The sequence below is a fragment of the Bubalus bubalis genome, chromosome 9 (genome assembly GCF_019923935.1).
Source record: "Bubalus bubalis isolate 160015118507 breed Murrah chromosome 9, NDDB_SH_1, whole genome shotgun sequence".
Taxonomy (NCBI): domain Eukaryota; kingdom Metazoa; phylum Chordata; class Mammalia; order Artiodactyla; family Bovidae; genus Bubalus; species Bubalus bubalis.
In genome coordinates, this window is record NC_059165.1 from 33,817,764 (window position 1) to 33,834,813 (window position 17,050).

Here is a 17,050-nt window from a genome sequence, read left to right on the forward strand (position 1 = left end):
TTTGTAACATTAAAATACACATAAGGAGGACAGTGGTTCCTGAATATGGTATTGTAGAACACATTTTTATTCAAAAATCTATTTTATATGCAAAGAAAACTTCCATTACACTGACAAAAAATAACATGAATATACAAAATGATTTGCTTGGAATCAGGCAGTTAAATTACTGCCTACTATAATGTTGCTTGTGGAAGAAGATTGAGGATCTGTTCTGACACTGTGCCACAGCTAATTAAAAATGTCTTTTGAGAGACTTACTGAGTGGATTATTAATCTAATAAATAAATTTTAAGAGACATGTATATAATAATACTTGAAACACACAGCATTATTGAATACTTGGAAAACATGTCTTTGTCTTACATAAGCTGAAAGAAAAGCCAAAACCCAGGTAAATTAATATTTCTAAAAATACTTCCAAGTTTGGAAAATATAATTTTAAATTCTACCATTTAGTTTTAAGTTCTTGACAAAGATCACCAAAGTTAGTTTCTATATATCAGAAGAAAAAAATAATCAAGTAAGCAATCATTGCCCTAAGTGTTGCCTTTTTTCTTTTGTGTAATCTGTCCACACATCAAGACTCAATTTATTAGTCAATAACTACTCTCTGTTTTAAAATGGGATACCTCCTGCCATATCAATAAACAAGAATGTAAGAGCAATCAGTGATTTCAGGCCTTCAAATGTGAATAAGGTCTCCCAAAAGGGAACACAATGCCTGTGATCCAGCAGATTGCTGAGGAGTTAGGGGTGATGGGAGAAGTCAAAAACATGGGATGCTGGCTCCAGATAGCTGAGATGCATATAAAAGAAATGACTAATTTTCCCAGACTTTTGCATCTTCCCAAAACCTAAAAAAAAGAGTGCTAAGTTCTTTAATTTGATATCTGGTTTTCCTTACTTAACAATAATCTTTGAGAGGCAGATCGCCTGCCCCTTTTGTTGCAAACTTGTACATAATAGCCTGACTCCCTGTTCCACATCCTCAGAGCAGTTTCTCAGGCCTACCTGAAACAAAGTCTCCTGGGCTCAGAGTCCTAACATTCCCACCAAATAAAGTAACTCTCTACTTTCAGGTTGGGACTAATTTTTTCAGTCAACACTGGGAACTCTTCCTTTTTACTTTTTCATTTTTCAATAGCCGTACAGAAATAAATTGAAAGAATGAAACATTTGAAAAATATGTCAGGAGAGTTATTTGGAGACTGCTTTTGACAATATTAACATGTTTGTCCTCTTAAAAACAGAAACAAATGATTATGCAAAGCACATAGGAAAAACAAATATGAACATAGAGAACGTGACAAGCCTAGCAGGAAAATGAGATGTACCTGGAATGTTTTACTCCATTGCACTGGAGAAAAGTCACTAATCAATATGGGAATTAGTAACAATTTTCTTTTAGCTGATATATCACTGGAAATATTTGATTTTCATTTAACCTACTTAATTTGAACATTTTTATTTGAAAAGTTGAATGCATTCACAATGTGGAATAAAGTTCAAGAAAGAGTATCCAAATTTTCTGTCTTACTAAAATTATATTAGTATTGCATCTAAATAAATTTTAGCATGTTATAACCATAATTTTTAAATAAATTGTCTTTGGTAATAAATTGTCCTGTAAGTGGAAACTCTTTCAAATTTATTCTTTTCATTTTAATCAGCAATCTTCAATAAAGAGGATTAGAGTATTAAAATATTTCCACATTAAATGTTTTGTTATAATAAAAATAAAATTTGAAATAAATATTAGAGCTATATAAAATAATTTTATAATAGTTACTTGCAATTTTGGAAGTATTATAACTACATTGTTCCTTCAAATTCTGCTCTCCAATATCACACATTAATTTAATAAAACTAATACCAAACTGTGTTAGAAGATTCTCTTTGGAATGATGCCATTATGGGATTATTCATCTCATCTTTTTGATGGAAATAATCTCATATAGATATAAATTTTATTGAATAGGGCACCTGGCTGAACAAAATATAACTGCAATATCCTCTAGTCAGCCTTAGAATATATTGTCTGACAAGAACCAGAGAGTACAATTAGGACATTAAGAAAAATGATCAGAAAGCCAGGCTGACCATCACTGCTACCAGTTCATCTTCTGAGGACCTCTTGAACATTTCTCAGCCTGTGTCCCTATGGAGTGGATTTGAAGGATCTAAAACACAATACCTTTATACAGTGTGCAGCTGACTGCTTCAGAAACAAAGTAAACACAAAGTAACAAAAGCATAGTATCTATCTTTAAAAGGCAGTTCTCAGTAATGCTTCATGTTGGCAATTTTTTAGTTTTTACTTTAAAGTTAAGTATATAAAGACATAATTTTGTGTATAGTTGGTAGCTCAAAAGAACTTTCATTGTAATAGAGGATCCTTGGAGAATTTACAGGATCCTCTTCAGTCAATTGCAATTCTGATGTTCTACATGGTTACAACATTTTTTTTTTCATTAACGTCTAATTTACAAGCACAAACCATTCTAAATGTTTCAGAACAGATGTAGGAAATAATTATAATTTAGATTGAAATCTTCATCTTCTAGTCACATAGTTTTAACCCGTCTATCTTAAGAGAAAAAATAAATCTTACTGAAGAGAATTATAAAGAAGTAATAATAATAAAAAAAGAGGTGTCACAATTTTAGCTATCCAGTCCTACCAATTTACCTATTATTGCACAGATGTGCAATACTTGCTGTTTTGAGCTGTTGGTTTATAACAAGATGTGCAACACTGATAAGACAATCTGCACTTATTTAGATATGCTTTTGCATGGAACCTCTCATTATAGCCCTTGGACATTTAGTTGAATGCTTTGACAGTTCTTCAGATTTTGTTTTCAACTTTGTAAAGGGAGATTATTTGACATGATTGACTTGGAATTTAATATGCTACACATAAAAATAAATATATGGTGGTCCAATGTTTAAGAATATGTCTTCTAATGCAGGGGATATGGATTTGATTCCCAGTCAAGGAACTAAGATCCCACATGCTTTGGGACAACTAAGCCCATTCACCACAACTACTGAGCCTGTAGGCTCTAGAGCCCAAGCGATCTAGAGAAGCCTTGTGCCACAACTATGACCCGAAACAGTCACATAAATTGGTAAAAAAAATTTTTTCTTTAAATACAAATATATAAAAAAATTGCCATTACAAAAATACTAAAGCTTAATGTTTAATATCATTACTCAATTTTAAAAAATCCAGTCAACCTGGTCAAAAAACTAAGAGTCCCACCCCCTATACAGATTAATTTTTTTTAATTTAAATTTATTTATTTTAATTAGAGGCTAATTACTTTACAATATTGTATTGGTTTTGCCATACATCAACATGAATCCGCCACGGGTGTACATGTGTTCCCAGTCCTGAACCCCTCTCCCACCTCCCTCCATTCCTCAACATAATAAAAGCTATATATGACAAACCCACAGCAAACATTATCCTCAATGGTGAAAAATTGAAAGCATTTCCCCTAAAGTCAGGAACAAGACAAGGATGCCCACTTTCACCACTACTATTCAACATAGTTTTGGAAGTTTTGGCCACAGCAATCAGAGCAGAAAAAGAAATAAAAGGAATCCAAATTGGAAAAGAAGTAAAACTCTCACTGTTTGCAGATGACATGATCCTCTACATAGAAAACCCTAAAGACTCCACCAGAAAATTACTAGAGCTAATCAATGAATATAATAAAGTTGTAGGATATAAAATCAACACACAGAAATCCCTTGCATTCCTATACACTAATAATGAGAAAATAGAAAGAGAAATTAAGGAAACAATCCCATTCATCAGGTTAATTTCTTGAGTAAACAGAATGACAGTTTGTTCTGATCTTGAATAGAAGCAAGTCATATGATTTGGATGAGCTAAAGTAATCCTCATTCAACATCAAATTTCAGTTTGATGTAGTTAGCTTGCCTCAGAATTAGCTATTATGCTTCCATTGGCCCTTATTTATCGAAAATGGAAGGAAAATGGGGCATGTATGGCATAAAACATAAAAAACACATCTGTCTGAGACCATCTTCCTCCTTAGTTTCAACTTATCTGTATTAGAATTATGGTAACATATACTTACTCCATTTTTTACTCAGATTTCTCACTTACTATGTGCCCCAAATAGGCAATATAAGGGTGTTCAAACCCTTCTGTGCGTGCTAGTCTTTCTGTTATTATCTGTATGGACTTTTTAGGAATAGTCTCATGATATTAAGCAAGTATGTCATGTAATTCATACATTTTTCCATTAGCAAATCAACTTTTATTTTTCTGTTGTATTTGCATGTACTCAGTGTCTGAAGATGAAGCAGATGAAGGAAAAAATAATTTTTCATTTATTCAAAATTGTAGTAATTTGTAATTTAAGATGACATCAAAGAAAGGTTTGGAGAGGGGATATATCTAATTGTCTTTGAAAAGCTTGTCACAAGGTGAATGAGTTTTTTCCTTTATAATCTACATTTTGATAAGGTCAACTTTCTCATGAGAAGTCCTTCATTATGCTTTTTGCAGATAGCTCTGAACATAGGACAACACAAAAACCAAGTGTTCCTACCTTAAGGGAAATTTCTGCAGGTCTTATGCCCAGACTTCATATATCTGCAACATAAACAGAAACACATCTAATAGTTATTTGCAGTATGTAAAAAGCATTAAAAAGCAGTATTCTTCAAGTAAGCCAAAACTAAGACATTGTACCCTTTTCTCAGCAGAGATCTATTTTAGTGGAAAAAACAGAAGATATCATAGAGCCATTCCATTTGACTAAGACTAAAATTAATAATAAAGTGGAAATTTTTATGATAGTGGAAATTTCATGATATTCTGGAGCACTGAGTCTCTAAGTTTCAACTGATTCTCATATAGCAGTAAAATATAATGATTACATAGAACTTTGTAGTTTACATTTTATGATTTTTCATTAAAAACAAACAAACAAACAAACAAAAAAAGTGAAAGATTCAGGCACTTAGGAAAAAGTTTGACAAAAATGGATAGTAATCCCTGAGAGGAAACAAGTGTAGTAAGCCTAGGATTGCCTAGTTAGAGAAAGTTTCCAGGCTGGAGTATAGAGAAAGGAACCCTATCAGATCCTGGTGGTCTCCCTGAGTTCTGGAGACAGAGTTGGAAATTTGGACAAATCAAAGTGGTTAGAGTTTTCTGGGCAGAGTAGAAGAGAGAACTGCAGAGAGACAAAATTTCGGAGATGTTCAGAGAATGCCGTGAGTACTCAGTTGAGCAATGATTAGTGCATGTTGTGAAGATATTACTCATGGCCAGAAAAAGAAACATATGAAAATTAAGAGGGAGGAATTCCTGATTTTCATATAAAAATGAGAACAGTGACTGTTGCTGTCGGGTTGGAAAACCTCGCAATTCAAGGAACACTGATTAAAATATTAAAAAGGGAATCCTAGAAGAAATGTAACTCATCTCATCTAATGGAGCTGAAAAACAAGATCTGAAAAGATCAAGTTGTTTGCACCAACTTAACCACATCTTGAACAAAACTCAAGGATATTTATGGGGATTTAAACAGTCCATGGGATTACAAAGAGTCAGACATGACTGAGTGACTAACACACACACATATGGAAGTTAAAAATGTACAGCAATGAATAAGTTTATAAATATCCTACATGTATAAAAGATCAAAGCTGGTGACAAGTAATTTAACAATTAAGAAAAGGGAAAACAATATTCTCACTCTAGTTCTGCAGTTCATCAATATATAACTGATTTTGTGAAATATCAGCACATTGAGTAATCCATTCTTTTTATTTAGAGAGTTACACCGCTGTCCAAAAAAAAAAAAACCATATAATGATATTTCCTAGTTCTGGTAGTTCTTTCTCCTTAAATTTTATTTGCCTGGTTTAAATAAAGTGAACATGTCATCACAAATATGAGCACAATTTTATTTTTTAAACACAATTTTATTTTTTATATATTTAAGAATATATTATTTTTTAGGAAATATTAGAAACTTCTCTCCTTGCATAAAGGCGTGGAATAGTGTTGCTACTGAAAAAAAAAAAAAAAAGGAGTGAGGAAGAGTTGGCAAAAAAGAAAAGCAAAGAATAGTACTATGCATTGTAATTTAACATTTAAATCATTTTCTCAATCTTTTGAAACTATGATGCCAGTGTTTAGGTGACTCACCACAAATGACTTTAAGTGTTGGTTCTGTGATTAGTATTGTAGATTAACAATATTTACTGTCCTATGTAATTCAAGAAGGCTACTTGTTTATAATATGCTAAATAAAGTATCCCTATTGTACAATTCAGAATATTACCTATTTATAAAAATAAAATTCATGATTCAAAAAAGTAAATACAAAGGATATTAGAAGATATTTTTAATTAAAAGAAAAAAATCATGATATGCCAAAATGTATGGAATGCAGCCAAAGCATACCTTAAAAATATATTCACAGCATTTAATGCTAATAACACAAAATAGAAAGTTTCAAATCAATTATCTATACTTTCAATTTATAAAATTAGAAAAAAATAACACAGAAAACTAATACCAAATCAAATAGCCAAGAGGAAGCCATAATGTGAAGAAATTAATAAAACTAGAAAACCCATTGGAGAAGGCAATGGCCACCCACTCCAGTATTCTTGCCTGGAAAATCCCATGGATAGAGGAGCCTGGTAGGCTGCAGTCCATGGGGTCGCAGAGAGTCGGACACGACTGAGCGACTTCACTTTCACTTTTCACTTTCATGCATTGGAGAAGGCAATGGCAACCCACTCCAGTGTTCTTGCTTGGAGAATCCCAGGGACGGGGGAGCCTGGTGGGCTGCCGTCTATGGGGTCGCACAGAGTCGGACATGACTGAAGCAACTTAGCAGCAGCAGCAGCAGAAAAGCCATACAGGAAAGTCAATGAAACTAAAAGCAATTTTTTAACACTTTATTGTTTTACAGAAGTTTTATGTTTACAATAAAATTGACTGAAAGGTACAGTATTTCCCTGTACCCTGCCTCCACATATGGATGTGTGTGCATGCTAAATCACTTCAGTCATGTCTGAACATTTGCAACCTTATGGACTGTAGCCTGCCAAGGTCCTTTGTCCACAGCATTCTCCAGGCAAGAATATTGGAGTGCTGGAGTGGGTTGCCATGCCCTCCTCCAAGAGAACTTCTTGACCCAGGGATCAAACCCGTCTCCTGAATTGCTGATGGATTCTTTACTGCTGAGCCACCAGGGAAGCCCCCACATAACTACCCCCATTATTAATATCACTCACCAGAGTGGTACTTTTCTTTCCTTTATTTATTTTTTAACCAAAGCGGAATTACATCAATACAGTATCATCACCCACAATCTATAGTTTAGGATTCACTCTTGTATTGCACATTTCATAGATTTGGACAAATGTATAATGAAATATCAATATATCCATTGATAAAATATCATACAGTGTTTTCATTACCCTAAAATCTTCTGAGTTCTAACAAATTATCCCTTCCTCCAATCTTAAAAACCACTTATTTTTTATTGCCTCCATAGATTTTACTTTTCTAGAATGTCGTACAGTTGAACTCATACAGTATGTATCCTTTTCAAATAGCCTTTTCAGCCTTTTCACTGAGCAATATTCACTGAAGTTTCCTCCATGTCCTTCCTTAACTTGAGGGTTCAGGTTGTTTTAATGCTGAATAATATTCCACTGTCTGGATGTATCACAATTTATTTATTCATTCACCTACTGAAGGAAATCTTGGTTGCTTATGCATTTTGATAATCATGAGTAAAGCTGATATTAACATCTGTGTGCAGGTTTTTGCATGGGTTTATTTTTAATTCATATGAGCAGTCACCAAGAAGTATGACTGCTGGACCATATGGTTAGAGTACATTTAGTTTTGAAAGAAATCACCAAATTATCTTCCAAAGTGACTATACCATTGTGCATTTCCATCAGTGATGTATAAGGGGCAGTTGGATATCATAAAGAGAAAGGAAAAACAACACTTATTCTCTACTGGGTATGAAAATGAATTCTAGAATGATTAAACACTGAAATATGAATGATAAGATAATAAAGATTTCTAGATGATAATATAGAAGACTATCTTCATTTGTTAAGCAACATTCACATGGCCAATAACCATGCAAAAGGTAGTATAAGTTTGTTAACACTGGGAGCCATGTAAAGTGAAAACAAAATTACTAAAACACATGTAAACTTAATACTCTAACTCTCTAGAAAGACTGAAATGTAACAGACAATGATATCAGTATCTGAATGAAAAAAAATCCTTCATGCACTTATGAACAAGTGTAAAGTGGCACAGCCCCTTTGGAAACAGGTTGGTATCAATTATGTAGTTTAATGATTGACACAAAAAAAGAGCTAGAAATTTCACCCCCCTGAGCAGATATGCTTGCATGTGTATATCAAGAAATATATACAAAATTGTGTAAGAGCCCAAACCTGGAAATAACTCAAATGTCTATCAGTAAAACAATGTTAAAATAAAATTTTAAATTATTAAAAAATATTTTAAATTTTTAAATTATTTATAGGAATACCACATAGCAATGAAATTCAACAAATCACAACTATACAAATAAAACATGGCTGAATCTCACTGTCATAATTTTGAGCAAAATAAAGTATAAAGAGACTATAATCTCTATGCTTTCATTTACATAAAATATCAGAAAAGGAGAAACGATATGTGGATGCTAGTTCAGGTGGTTAAATATAAAGAAAAGCAAAGAAATAATTACCATAGCATCAAAAATGTCAGCTAAGGTTGGTTAAGAGAAAGCAAGCAACAGTCAAGAGAGGCTATAAAGGGAAATTTTTGGATGTTGACAATGCTTGTGTTTTTAAACCTAACTGGTGGTTACAAAGTGTCCACTTTGCTATGATATTGAGCTGCACATTTTAAAAATATGTGTCCCTTATAGTGTTTCAAAACAAAAAACTTAAAAATAAAGTTAACTGTGGATAATTAATTAATGGACAGATAAATGATGCTCCATCACCCTTTCAGATTTAAGATGTTTAAAAACAAACTCAGAATCTTTTTTCTCCAAATTGTTTCCCATGTTGGATTCCCAAATTCTGTCCAGGACATCAAACCTTGTTTTGACTTCTAATGTGAAATATATTCTCCTTATATTGTTGAAGCAGAAAGATTAGATACTTTGGAATGTGAAAACCAATGGTTTTAAATCACAACAAATTACCTTACTGACTCCCACCACTAGTTGCTGCATCTGATAAATGACCACGGAAACTATAATCTATCAATATTAGGATTAAACGAACTGACAAACAAAAATTTAGCCCATAGTACATATCTTTAAAATGTTGATTCCTATTTTCTCTGAATGCAAGCTGGATATATGATCAGAATTTTTTGAACATGTTTGTAATGTGTTTGAGGAAGAGAAAAGAGCTCTGACCACTGGGAACTAATATGGCCTTGAACTAGGCTGTTTTACTTGACATCACACAAGGCATTCAGGAACCATGATGAATCTAAAAGACCAAACAAATGCAAAACAAAACCAAAGTCCCACAATTATATCTCCTGCGCATGTGCATCCTCAGTCATATCCGATTCTTTGCAAGGCCACGGACTGTAGTCCCTCAGGTTCTCCCATCCATGGAATTATGTCAGAACTTGTACAAAAACTAGAATATTGTTCAAATAACAAAAATGACCCTAATATCCCCCTCTTCTTTCTAACATTAGTGATTGCTGATTCTATGCAAATTACTACTTTAGGATTAGTTCATATCTCTTGCTTTCTAAATAAAAATTATTAGGATAAACAATCATAGAATTCGATCTCCTTGAACCATTCCCCAAATCACCCAGCACAAGATCAAATCTTATAAAACCCTTCTAACATCCTGTTAATAGACAATTCACAGTCCAGTGTGTGCAACTCTTTGCAACAAGTCAATAACTGCAACACCGATGCAGATGTGCCCTTGGTCATCTTTGACTCTGGAGCACTAGCATATCTCACGCAGCCCCCTTTTTGGAATTCATTGTCCTCTACATGTAAGATCTGTTTCCCTTCTTGCACAAACTATTCTGGCAACCTAAGTTAGATTTCCTCTCCTCCCTTTCTCACCTCCTATCCATATTAGAGATTGCTGAATACTTATTAGTCTAAAAAATTCTCTTCCTAAAATATACTATTTCTTAGATATCCAATTTTACACTTCCATTTTAATACTTTAGTGAGTGAAAGACTGTCAGTAGCTATTCTCTCAAGAGACAAGATGCATCCTTTGTACTGATGAACCTATTGTAAACTGTGATATAGCTACGTGCTCCGAGATAAAGTGACAAATGCATACCTGTAAATGGAAAAGCAATTTTCTCTTATGCTTCATATAATAGTGTGTCAAAATTCTCTAATTCCTTTGTTTTGTCTTAAATAAAGAAAGGTTAGATTGTGAGTAAAATTCTGTTTTGATAGCTTGAATCTCTGGAATAACCCCCACAGGAATTAACAGGAAGCAAAGCTAGTCAAAGCAATGTTTAGAAAATAGAAGTTTGTACCTTGTCATTATATTTCACATTTTCAACTAGACCTGCAATGAGAACGGTAGCTTCCTTTTTTTATTATTCAAGAGATACTTTCCAGTTGTGCTTTTTAAAAAGTATTTTTAAAATTATATTTTACATAACATGACATGTAAATTGCACACTGTGGAAAGAATTGTCTGCCTTCCTGAATGAAACCATTTTAATCTCAAGAGTTTTATTATCTGTTAAAATCTATTTAAATATAGGCATTCAATTTTACATTACTTGACATTTATGGGGAAGCTATTTTACAGCAGCAGGTTTCTGAATAGACAAGATCACAACAAATATTCATGATTATATGACATGCCAGATTGAAAAATATGGGGAAAGAATGATCTAAATAATCTGGGCAGTTCATATACATGAATATATCTAATCAAACTGTGGATCAGAGGTCAAATAATACATTCTATGTGTTTGAAAACTAAAATTATGACATATAAAAACAGTCTACCTATATTCATTTACCATAATATTAATTGAAGCTGTATTGTTTTGAATATTAGTAAATATTTAATAATAAATCAAATAATAGAGACATGTAATTGTAATGTGGTATATTCACTTAGTGTTTAAATCTTTATTTTTTAAAAAAGAAAATAATAACAAATTTGCTAGTTGAACTATCTAGAAAGACAATAAATAATATTTTATTTATGAATCATGATCTATCCATGGGCCAGAAATTATCTTAGCTTTTCCTTCAATGATACAAAAATACCAATCATGAGCAGAGTTTTAGATATGGAAAGAGATGACATTATAGTTTTTTGTACCACTTGCTCAAATTGCCAGCTTGAATTACAGTTTAAGGAAATTGAGAGAATGAGTTTATACAGCCAGAGCTTTCTACAACTGGCCGCATGAGTCTAATGTATGACAATTCAAACTGGGATTTTTTTATGAACAAGAAAGGGAACAAATCACCACAAGATTTTAGATTATACAGAAGAATCTGCATGAAACATCTATCCATCAAATGGCCACTGAAAAATGAGGTAATTACCTAAAATAATTTGCATGTTAAGGGCTAATACAATATTATAAAGTAAAGTCCAGTTGTGAAAGCAATGCATAATTTCCTGATTAATGTCTCATGCACAATATTCCTCCATGCTCTGTCAGAGCCTAAATAACAATATGGCCAATCAATCAAAAAAAAAAAAAAAAGATAACTCAGACAAGAAATAAGTTCCGCTCTAATTAATCATGACTTGAATTCAGGGAATTTTAGAATTATGACAACTAATCACAGTATATTATCACAATATATTATATTTTAAGGCAATACATTTAGATTTTAATTGGTCTAATTATAGATTTTCAGTAATTTAAGATTAGTGTGTGAAGGAAAATTTTTTCTTGGTTTATAAATGTCATCTATTAAGTTATTGAAGGAAACTTCACATTAAAATACCAAGTCTGTAACTCCCAACTCTGCCAAAAGTTATGATGAGAGCGATATTTAGTTAGGAAAACTGAGAATGTCAGTGGTGTAATATGGCCAAATTTCCTTACACAAAGATTATGAAACAGTTCCCTTCTCAGTGCAAAGTGGAAGCATTTCTTCTAAAAGATTTAATCTCTTCTGTCGTTTGAGGGCAGGTGTCATGTTGAACAAAGGAGAAGCGGATGAGGCAAAGCCGCACTAATAGATCCAAGGACTGGAGTCACTTAAATTCAAAATGGATTTCCTTTCACTCTTCTACTGTTCTGTTCTAGTGTAAAAAGAGAAACTCTTTAAAATCTTAAGGTTATTTATGGAACTTATTATTGAGGTCCCCCCCCCTTTCTCTTTATTGGTAGGAAGGAGAAAGCAGAGGGAAGAGAAGCCAAAATGTTCTTCCTTGTTGTCGGGTGTGGGATCATGATGAAAGGCAGCCCTTGAAAATGTGTCATAATTATTTTAACCAGCCTGAACACTGACTATCTTTTTGCTTCTTGTCAAGAAGCATTAATATTTGGCAAGGGAAGAAAGCAAGTTTGGAGGTCAGACAGGTTGTTCTGTCTGGGCCCTGATACTCATTGATTGTGACCTTAGGTAAGTTACTTAACCTCTTTCAAGCCTGGTTTTTTAACCTGATAACTGAGGATAGTAACATAACATACCCTACTGGAGGTTTGTGACTGTTGACTAGAACCATGATGAATCACTAGTATCAGTTCAGTTCAGTTCAGTCACTCAGTCATGTCCGACTCTTTGCGACCCCATGAATTGCAGCACACCAGGCCTCCCTGTCCATCACCATCTCCCGGAGTTCACTCAGACTCATGTCCATTGAGTCGGTGATGCCATCCAGCCATCTCATCCTCTGTTGTCCTTTCTCCTCCTGCCCCCAATCCCTCCCAGCATCAGAGTCTTTTCCAATGAGTCAACTCTTCGCTTCAGGTGACCAAAGTACTGGAGTTTCAGCTTTAGCATCATTCCTTCCAAAGAAATCCCAGGGTTGATCTCCTTCAGAATGGACTGGTTGGATCTCCCTGCAGTCTAAGGGACTCTCAAGAGTCTTCTCCAACACCACAGTTCAAAAGCATCAAATCTTCGGTGCTCAGCTTTCTTCACAGTCCAACTCTCACATCCATACATGACCACTGGAAAAACCATAGCTTTGACTAGAATAGTAGTAGACTAATGACTAATACCAGTAACTCAACCCAGTGACTGGCTTGTGTAAGTGCCAAGTATACAATACAGATTTTCTTTTCTTTTTTTTGTAATCAGTGTTGTTATCAAATCATTTATTTAACCTCTTATACTTGTTTCCTCATTTCTGAAATGGCGATAACAGTATATATCTGATACGTTGTTTTCAGAATTACATGAGTGAATACACCTAAATTTCTTAAGTAAATAATCATTGCTAGACACTAGGCACATGTAGCCATCCAAGTTCAAATGAATTAAAAAAGAAAAATTTGAAATATCACATGACTCACATTTCAACTGTTCACTAGCAACATATGGCTAATTCCTCCTATATTAGATAATACAGATTAGAATATTTCATCATCTCAGAAAATTCTATTGAATAGCAATAATAGCTATATACTTAAAGAAAGATTTGTAGGGACAAATGACCATTCGTTCACAGTGTTATCCAGCGAGTGGGGTGGAAGGAAGGGGATGAAGAATCGACAGTTTATAGATGATTGATTTGTACTTTACATAACTTCATATTGTTTCATACATGGGCTTCCCTGGTGGTTCAGACAGCAAAGAATCTGCCTGCAATGCAGGAGATACAAGATTGATCCCTGGGTCAGAAAGATCCCCTGGAAAACAGAATGGCTATCCACTTCAGTATTCTTGCCTAGAGAATCTCATGGACAGAGGAGCCTGGTGGACTACAGTCCATGGGGTCACAAAGAGTTGGGTATGACTGAATGACTAACACTTAACACTTGTATTGTTTCAGGTTGTTTTAGATATGCTTATTTTACATTTAGGCATATATTATTTTAAAAATTAAAAGAATATGCAATACCAATTATTAACATTAATTTCATAATAGATTGAATTATAAAATTATTTTATAATTATTTTAATAACTATATTACAATTAATTTAATATATTAAATAAATATATTCATGAGTTGGTAATGGACAGGGAGGCCTGGCGTACTGCAGTTCATGGGGTCACAAAGAGTTGGACATAACTAAGTGACTGAACTAAACTGAACTGAACTGAAACTGTAATTTAATAAATTATAATTTTATTATTAACTAATAGAGTTAGTTAATAATGAAAGAATCATTCAAGGTACCAATTCAACAGCAATGTACCCTGTAGAATTCACTTGATGCAACAACTTAGTTTTCAAAAAATATGCTTTTGAGTAATATGCCAATGCAACAAAACTTTCCAGAGGTTTGGTAGTCTAAATTCGTGCAACTGTGGTAGCTAAGACTTTAAAAATTTTTTCAGCCATGAAATCGTCTCTTAAGTCACATATAAGTGCCATTCAATTCTCAGAACTTATATAAGAATATGTTTATTTAATATTTACTAACAAATAGTATCAATAATGAAGAGCAATTATATCATCATTTTTCAAGTGATCTAATTTCAACACTCTTGGCCATTTTTTTCCATTCTCATCGCTTTGGCCCTGGTTTCTTGGGATATTTTGATGCTAATGATTATTCTTTAATTTTGGAAATATAAATATGCCATTGTCTTGTCCTACAACTCTCTCCCTGCTTCTCTCCTTCCTCCTGTACTGCTCTTTCTCAGGTGAATCTGCGGCTTTCTATTCTTTCTCCGCTCCTTAAAAAGTGTTTGCCCCAAATTTTATCATTGACTTTTTACTTGTATCACTTCAAATGCTCTTCTGACTATTCTACTCTGTTTTCATATTTCATATATCACCTATATACTGATTATGTTAATTATGTACCCCCGATGAGAATTTTTCATTTAAATTCTAGACTTCTATTGTGTTATTTTTTGTGTGCTCCATGGTCTCAAACTCGGATTTTTGTAATATTGAGCTCATCCGTTTTTCTAGAGCTGTATTTACAAAACAAATTCACATGTACACACCAAATTTTCCTCATTTGTTTTCTTTTCACTAATAATAAAGACCTGATGATTTTCTAGCTATATCTACTTTACACCTTTCCATTAAGTCACTAAATCATGCTCATTCTGCTTCCTATTGTATGTAGTTTATACTCATCACTGTCTTCAGATGCTTAGTTCCCCTGCTTGCATTTAATTTCCCAGAAATTTTCATCTGAGCTACTACAATAACTAATTAACTCATATTACCTAGTATTAGTTTAACCCTCAAATGCTACCAATACAATTCTTTCTAAAACATCAACTTAAAAAAATTACTTGAAAATCCTTAATGATTTTCATCACTTTCAAGGACTTTCACAAACACTTTAGCATGCATGAGAGGTCCATTTTCATGGTACACATTTATCTCCTTAATTCAATTGCTATACCTACATTGTAATGTCCCTGATCCCTGGCTATGTCAAGCTACCTGCTCTTCCCAAAATGTGATATGTCTTCTCGTGCCTCCAATATTCACTGTATATGGTCTTTGCTCTACTTGTAATCTTGTCTTTTTTTTTAAACAAGCTTCCTTTTATTGAATTATGAAATACATAGAAGACACAGTACACATCACCTGTATGGAGCTTGCTAAATTATTCCTAATTTACATGGAAGTACAACTAGAACCCAGTTCAAGGAAGTAATTGACCATCCCCCCAGCCAGTCTTTTTTGCTTTCTTGAAAAACTCATAATATTTTAAGCCTCAGAAACATTATTTCATTTTTGGTACATTTTTTCATACTATTTTTCACCTCTTTCTCTGTAGAATTCGGGTTCTGACATCACGTAAAGCACCTATAATAGTGGATTATAAAGGTAAATCATTCACCTGTTTGGAGAGATAATGAGACCTCTAGAAGTTTCATTCTTAGCATAATACCTATAATGTCATGAGTAGCAGATTAATTACATTAACTATGGTTGTAAAATATTGTGAATAAAAATATCAAAGATAGCAAAAATCACTGAAAATTAAAAGGAGATATTCAGAACTATAATTAAAATAATTTGAAGTCTCATTACTCCCCCCTCGGTGAAATACTTTGTTCATTTGGCTTTGAATGTTCACTAATCTCATGGATTTTGCTCGTCTTATTGATTTTTCTTTCTCAATCTACTTTGTGGATTCCTCCTTATATTTGCACCTTCTGATATTGGAAAAGTGCAAAACTAAGATTTTGTTTTTGCATATTTTCTTTATTTGAACACTCCTAAAGACCTCATGTGATCCCCTCACTTTCAATATTTTTGCTATGCTGAAGACTATTAGTTTGTATACCAGTTACACACCAAAATTAAATTCAGCTGCCTACTCTTAATGTTATCCTGTCAAACTTCACATATTAGAAACCAAGATCCTCATCTTCCCCACTAAAATGTGCTGTACAATCTATAAAATTGTAGCTCTTCCCTTCCAATTGTTTAAGGCCTCAAACCTTCAGGTAACTCCTGATTCTTACAGGACATCTTGTTAAACACATACTCAGAAAATATCAGAATGTGACCCTGAGCCAGTACCTCCACTGATACAATACTGTTCAAATCATCATTCTCTCTCATCCTCATTTGTGTAGAAAAACCAGAAGTTATCTCCTGCTTCTGCTCCTATACCTCTGCCCCCATCATTCTGGTCCCTGTTGTTGTTTTTGTTCAGTTGCTCAGTCATGTCTGATTTTTTGTGACCCCATGGAATTCAGCACGCCAGGCTTCCCTGTCCTTCACTTTCCCAGAGATTGCTCAAATGCATGTCCGTTGAGTGAGTGATGCCATCCAACCATCTCATCTTCTGTCGTCCCCTTCTCTTCCTGCCTTCAATCTTTCCCAGCATCAGGGTCTTTTCTAATGAGTCAGCTCTTCGCATCAG

The 17,050-nt window shown here is 33.6% G+C and overlaps 1 pseudogene; it reads left to right on the forward strand.

Moving 5' to 3' along the window:
* LOC102405667 overlaps positions 1-16,713 on the forward strand; it is a 106,387-nt pseudogene extending 89,674 nt beyond the window's left edge.
* Positions 16,714-17,050: the final 337 nt, after the last annotated feature.